Below are 8,068 nucleotides of genomic sequence, written 5' to 3' on the forward strand. Positions count from 1 at the left end.
CCTCCACCACTGTTGCCGGCCGCCCGTTCCACACACTCACCACTCTCTGCGTAAGAAAAACTTGCCCATGACATCTCTGCACCTACTCCCAAGCACCTTAAACTTGTGCCCTCTTGTGGCAGCCATTTCAGCCCTGGGAAAATGCCTCTGACTATCCACACGATCAATGCCTCTCATCATCTTATACACCTCTCTCAGGTCACCACTCATCCTCCGTTGCTCGAAGGAGAAAAGGCTGAGTTCACTCAACCTGTTTTCATAAGGCATGCTCTCCAATCCAGGCAACATTGTTGTAAATCTCCTCTGCACCCTTTCTATGGTTTCCACATCCTTCCTGTAGTGAGGCGACCAGAATTGAGCACAGTACTCTGAGTGGGGTCTGACCAGGGTCCTATATAGCTGCAACATTACCTCTCAGCTCCTAAACTCAATCCCACAATTGATGAAAGCCAATGCACCGTATGTCTTCTTAACCACAGAGTCAACCTGCTCAGCTGCTTAGAGCGTCCTATGGACTCAGACCCCAAGATCCCTCTGATCCTCCACACTGCCAAGAGTCTTACCATTAATACTATATTCTGCCATCATATTTGACCTACTAAAATGAATCACTTCACACTTATTTGCCATCTGCCACTTCTCAGCCCAATTTTGCATTCTATCAATGTCCCACTGCAACCTCTGACAGCCCTCTACACTATCTACAACACCCCCAGCCATTCTTTGCCTTCTGTGGACAAGCCAGTTCTGGATCCACAAAGCAATGTCCCCTTGGATCCCATGCCTCTTAGTAAGGCCCTCAGAGGGCGATGTTATGCTGAGGCTTTATAAGGAATTCTTCACTCCTGGAGTAGGGTGAGCAGATTTGTCCCCTTAACCAAGAAAAGATGTGCTGGCATTCGAGAAGGTTCAAAGGAGGTTCACAAAAATGATTCTGGGAAAAGGGCTAACGTATGAGGAGTGTTTGATGGCTCTGGGCCTGTATGCACTGTAGTTTAGAACAATGATGGGGGAATTTCTTTGAAACCTATCCAATACTGGTGGAACATGGTGCCAGCAAACAACGTTACCAAAGGCAACATCCTTGAGATGGTTCACGAAGCAACTGCTCTCACTTCTATAATATCTTCTTTTTATTTCAGATGTGGCTCTGCTACTGTTGGAACCTGTAATCTACATTTTGGAGGCATGTTTTTGGATGGATAAGGCTTTGCTGTCTCCAACGGGCAGCGACCAAAGCGTGCAGCATGGAGGCCAGGAAGCCAGGAGGTGGGGCGTGAGCTTATGATCGACTCCATCTCTCGCTGATCTCAGCGATGAAAGCGCCGAGGAGGATTGAAATCGTCGAGGCGGGTGTGGAGGGCGAGCGATTGTTCAGTGCTGTCTACCAGCCTCTTGTTTGCTGCTGCCGGAGGACGATGTCTGTGGGGCAGTCTCTCTCCTCATTCACTGCTCTCAAGGGAAGGTCCTTGCATTTGTGATCTTTCTCTCCCTCGATGCTGGTGGAGGATGGTTTCAGAACAAGGTTTAATCGCTGTGGATTGTAGATTTGGGCTCTAATTCAGGTTTATGTTATGTTCTAATTCTGGTTGCTGCTTTCTTTGTTATTCCTTCTGGGTGATTTTTGAATCAAGGTGGCCTGCAGGTAGTGAGCTTAACTGAAATATGCCTTTTGTTGCTGTTGGTGTGATTTTCTTTTGTGCATGGGGGTGTGTGGTGAAGAAGGCACTTAAGGTCTGAATGTTTTTCTTTTTTTGTGGTTGTCTGCGGGGAAGGCAAATTTCTGTGTTGTATACTGCATACGTACTTTGATAATAAATGTACTTTGAATCGATTGAAAGGCTTAGATAGAATGAATGTGGTGAGGATACTTCAGATTGTGGGTCAAAGGGCACAGCCTCAGACTAGATGGACTCTAATTAGAACAAAGATAAGGCATTTTAGCGAATCAGTGGGATTCACTGCACTGGATGGCTATAGAGGCGAAGATATTGAGTATATTTAAAGTGAAGGTTGATTGGTTCTTGATTAGTCAGGACATCAAAGGTTACGGGGTAATGACAGGAGAATGGGCCTTCTCAGCATGATGGGATGCTGGAGCAGACTCAATGGGCCAAATGGCCTAATTCTGCTCCTGTGCCTTATGGGCTTATGTTCTCTCACCTTGACCCTGGAATCTACCCAGTAAAATGGGAAATTGCCCAGGTACATCGTGTTTAAAACAAAAGGACAAAGATAATTACTGCCCTATCAGCCTAATCTCAGTCATCAGCAGGTGAAGGATGATATCACCAACAGTGGCACCTACTGATGGGCACTTGGAGTCTCACTAGGGTCCAGATCCTATCATAGTCTCGGTCAGGACATGAACAAAAGAGATGACTTCCAGAGATGCAGTGTATGACTACCTTGATATCAGGAAAATGTTTAACACACAGTGTAGCACAAAGGAGCCCTGATTGAGGTACTTCAATGAGCATCAGTGGAAACCATTTCTATGCTTGGAGTCGGACCTCATACAAAGGCAGATGCTTGCGTTGCTGGAATCAATTATCCCAGCCACAGGATATCACATCAGGAGTTCCTCAGGGCAATGTCCCTGGCTCAAACACCCTTAGCTGCTCCATCTATATTGTTCCTTAGAAGTGAGGTTAGGGCCATAAAGTCATACATCACTGAAGCAGGTCCTTTGGTCCCACTCATGCAATCCGACCAGGATGTCCCTCAAACCTCCTTCTAAACATTTGAGAATCAGAATCAGGTTTATTATCACTGGCATCTGTCGTGAAATGTGGCAATTTATCAGCAGTATTACATGATATAGAAGAAGAAAAAATAATAATTACTGTATATGTATATTGAATAGATTAAAATAGTGCATAAACAGAAATAATAAATACTAGAAAGGTGAGGTAATGTTCATAGGTTCAATGTCCATTTAGGAATTGGATGGCAGAGGGGAAGAAGCTGTTCCTGAATCACTGAGTGTGTGCCTTCAGGCTTCTGTACCTCCTACCTGATGGTAACAGTTAGAAAAGGGCATGCCCTGGGTGCTGGGGGTCCTTAATAATGGACGCCGTCTTTCTGAAACACCATTACTCAAAGATGCCTGGGTACCTTGTAGGCTAGTACCTAAGATGGAGCGGACTAAATTTACGACTCTCTGCAGCTTCTTTCAGTCCTGTGCAGCAGCTCCCCCCTCCCCCATACCAAGCAGCCTTTCAAAATGCTCTGTAGATGTTTTTGAGTGTTTTTGTTGACATACCAAATCTCTTCAAACTCCTAATGAAGTATAGCCGCTGCCTTGCCTTCTTCAAAGTTGCATCGATATATTGGGGCCAGGTTAGGTCCTATCTGTGTAAAGATGGTCACTGTTGATTTACAGGGTTCATTTACATACATTTGCAATCTCTCAGCAAAATCAACAGCTTATTCCTGCTTAACGCAAGCCTTAGATAGCATTAGGCATGGACTGGCAAGTGGCAAATAACATTCAGACCAGTTGCCATTCAGTGATCATTTCCAACAACAGAAGGTAACCACAAATACTAGATACACACTTTCTCAATGCCCAAAGAGTTATGACTAAGCAGAAACTCAAACAGACACATAAATACTCCAGTTACAAGAGCCTTAGTTGACTTAATAGACTCTTAGTAGACAGTTGTGGTAAGGCAAGGGTTACACACAACATGCAGCTACATGTAGTCAAACCCAGACAAGGGAGACCAAAGTGAGACCACCAGAGCCAAATTTACTTGCTGCAGACAGACGGGTGAGAAGGACCATGCCAGTGTGTAACCAGCCTAGAAGAACATAGCTTCCCTTTTACGTAGCAGGGGGCTGGAGACAGGCAAGGTAGGAGTAAAGGAAGGATGTGCTTGTGGACCACGCCAACAACTAAGAGACAACTGCCCAAGTAACTTCAAAATATCATCGGTTGTCAGCTTGATGATTTGATTGACTTTAACACTACTGTTGTATGGTCAGATGATTGATCAGATCAGTAAGGAGTTCAAACATAAACTATTTACAAAATGGTCAATTTCTGTAACTGATAAACCAGTTCTATATAAAAATAATAGTTCTCTGTCCTGGCTTCAGAACAGTGTGGGTGACAGGGCCCATGCTGTTCTCCTTGTGCACAAGTAAATAAAAATATGTTTCCGTCACAAAGTGTTAACGTAAGAGTGTGTGTGTGTGCTCTGGGCCCAGCTATCTTAATTATTTAAATTTATTTTCAGCAACGATGGTTGGAGGTCTCACCGAGATGAGTAACCCTTGACTTCGTTATACGGGAGAAAGGAATTCAGTCCCAGTAGCCGATCAGTGCTAAATCCGAGGCTGTTCATATTTGAGCAAGGGACAGTCTGCTGCTCGAACACAAATTTCCGTCTGTTTTGAGAAGTTAAGGTATGCCAACATCTTAGTCACCGACATAGGAAAGTTGCTCCATTTTAAACGGGTGCCGCGGCCCTGCTCATGCCCAGCATGAAGTACAGGAAAATTCGACAGGTATGTGGTTAAAAAACATAATTCCGAAGTGTGTGTGTCTGTGTGTGAATGGTAGCAAGAAAGTCCCCAATCTGGGAACTCGGAAGGGCTCCTGGAGAGTGCATGTTTCTACATTATGGGCCAGAAAGCATTAAGTGTGTTGAGAATTGTATTGTTGGAATGGACTAAGTGAGTGTCTGCAGACATTGTTGGAGAAAAGAAAATATGAGAAAACTGTGATTGTTCAATGTAGATGTGAAACGCAAAGACAGATGAGTTTAGTAAAAAATCGGCAAAAGTAGGCAAAAGTTAATGAAGGAAAATACACAGAAAGAACAGGTCAAGGATAATAGTGTCAATCTCAGTGTTTGAAGAGAAACAGTTAGCACCGGAGTCTGAGGATGAACTCGATGCTGTACCCCTGCCTTCCCCAGGCATGGTGTCAACAAGCCCTTGCCAAACGGCACAACTCGGTGTGTCCAGCACCAGCTGGGGCCCTGCCACAAGTGGCAGTTCACAACTGCACAAGAGACAGAGGGGTTGAGCAAAATGTTGATTTAAATGTACCTTGAACTGATCTAGTAGGAGCTCTAAGAAAATGTTTCCTTCGCACTGTAGATTGATAAAAAAGTTTATTGTTGGGCAGGAAACGATGATGTTAATAAATATACAGAATGCATGCATAAATGTTTTCAAAAGTACTCTGGATTAACTCTACAAGTGGGGCTGCCCTTCTTAATACAGTACCGTAGATGCCGGATTATAAGCCGCTACTTTTTTCCCACGCTTTGAACAGCTTTGAACACTGCGGCCTTTACTACGGTGCGGCTAATGCATGGTTTTTTTTCATGCCGCCAAAAACATTTTGCCTCGTAACAGTAGACCAATAAAATTGATGAGTAGTTCACAGAGATCCAATGAAATTGTACGATAAATCAAGTGCACTTTCACAATTAAATTATTGTAAATCAGTCATTTGTACTCACCCTCATCAACATGGAAAACACTCGAAGAAAAGCATTGTGCTGCCTTTATGGCAGTTATTTAGTTTATAATATTTTTGCTTAGTAATTCATTTGTTAGTATTTTCTAGTTAAAGTTAGAAGTGTTTTAAGTATATTTGTTTTCTGTACTACATCGCGGGATACTATGACGTCACACCCGGTTTCGCCGCGTCTTGTGGGAAATACCGGTTTGCGATAAACGGAAAGGTGGGGGGGAGCGCATTAGACCCGAGCGAAAACGCTGCTTTTAAGTTAAAGGTGATCAATAACTTTTCCTGGTAGGCTGCAGTATATATTTTTTTACCAGTCGTTAGGAGATATTGGAATGTTGTTCGTGCTCTGTTCAGTAAAAAAGTATACGCAACGTAATTTATGTGTTACCGATACGTATGTATATTTAAAAGTAGCAGTGTTACAGGCACGGTTCGAAAAAAAGCATTTGCAATATGTATTTGTTTATGTTACCATATGGATTTAATTAAAAGTTAAAAAATTCTCACGTGTAATATCTTTCTGTGTAAATATCTCATATTACAACGTGGGACACCTGCGGCTTAAAATCCGGTGCGGCCTGTACAAGTACAAAATTGATTTTCTTTCTAAAATTAGAGCCTGCGGCTTTTAATCAGGTGCGCTCTGTTGTACGGAATCTACGGTAAATGTACTGTAAATAAATTGCAACCCAGGTTAAAGGAAAATTTATGCTGTTACTTGAAGAGTTAGGTAAAATTGAGAATGTTTTACAAAAGCAATTACATCATCAAGGGATTAAAGCTGTTAGGGCAGTGGGGACAATAATTGTGTGCGACTTCCCAACTGCTCCATATAGCCTCTGGGCAGTATTGTACATTGTTTTAAAAGCATTGTGATTGCTCTCCTATACAATTTGAATATTTGTTTAACTTACCATTTTGTTTTAAATTTAATCAAATTAACAGTACCAAATTTTGGTTAATCATTGCCAGGTTAACCTCTGCTTAAAAATTCACTGCAAACTTCAGTTTTGACATTACCTACTTTATAAACATATGACTCATGTGACCTACTTGTGACTGGTAATTTGTGCTTTGAACTGTGTAGTTGTTTAGAAAATACTATTCTAAATGTATGGGTTTCCAGTGCTTTGATCCAACAAACATAGAAATGGGACAGTGGACATGGTCGGGGTAGACATGGGGATGTCATGAGGGGTGTATTTTTGTTCACTGGGCCTGAAGGTGCCCCTGGGTCAAGGCAATTTTGATAAACAGTTTCCACCTCCACTGCACTAGTATAGACTATTCAGTTTACTTTAAATAATATGTTCTCAAGCTGTATTTAAGAACACGTGTGATTTTAATTCTGCCTGTTGTAAAATGCCACCTGATGTGAACCCGCATGTAATTTTTCCTTGACGTCTTTTTCTCCTCATCTGATACTGAGAAAAAAGATAGTAGAAAAATGTAATGAATATGCAGTGTCTGCATCTCATATAAGAGCTGAAGCAGTACATAGAAACATAGAAAATAGGTGCAGGAGTAGGCCATTCGGCCCTTCGAGCCTGCACCGCCATTCAGTATGATCATGGCTGATCATCCAACTCAGAACCCTGTACCTGCTTTCTCTCCATACCCCTTGATCCCTTTAGCCACAAGGGCCATATCTAACTTCCTCTTAAATATAGCCAATGAACCAGCCTCAACTGTTTCCTGTGGCAGAGAATTCCACAGATTCACCACTCTCTGTGTGAAGAAGTTTTTCCTCATCTTGGTCCTAAAAGGCTTCCCCTGTATCCTTAAACTGTGACCCCTCGTTCTGGACTTCCCCAACATCGGAAACAATCTTCCTGCATCTTGCCTGTCCAATCCCCTTAGAATTTTATACATTTCAATAAGATCCCCCCTCAATCTTCTAAATTCCAGTGAGTATAAGCCTAGTCAATCCAGTCTTTCTTCATATGAAAGTCCTGCCATCCCAGGAATCAATCTGGTGAACCTTCTTTGTACTCCCTCTATGGCAAGAATGTCTTTCCTTAGATTAGGGGACCAAAACTGCACACAATACTCTAGGTTCGGTCTCACCAAGGCCTTGTACAACTGCAGTAGAACCTCCCTGCTCCTGTACTCAAATCCTTTGCTATGAATGCCAACATACCATTTGCCTTTTTCACCGCCTGCTGTACCTGCATGTCCACCTTCAATGACTGGTGTACAATGACACCCAGGTCTCGTTGCACCTCCCCTTTTCCTAATCAGCCACCGTTCAGATAATAATCTGCTTTCCTGTTCTTGCAACCAAAGTGGATAACCTCACATTTATCCACATTAAATTGCATCTGCCATGAATTTGCCCACTCACCTAACCTGTCCAAGTCACCCTGCATCCTCTTAGCATCCTCCTCACAGCTAACACCACAGCCCAGCTTCGTGTCATCCGCAAACTTGGAGATGCTGCATTTAATTCCCTCATCTAAATCATTAATATATATTGTAAACAACTGGGGTCCCAGCACTGAGCCTTGCAATACCCCACTAGTCACTGCTGCCATTCTGAAAAGGTCCCGTTTACTCCCACTCTTTGCTTCCTGTCTG

Source organism: Hemitrygon akajei, chromosome 3 (genome assembly GCF_048418815.1).
Source record: "Hemitrygon akajei chromosome 3, sHemAka1.3, whole genome shotgun sequence".
Classification (NCBI taxonomy): domain Eukaryota; kingdom Metazoa; phylum Chordata; class Chondrichthyes; order Myliobatiformes; family Dasyatidae; genus Hemitrygon; species Hemitrygon akajei.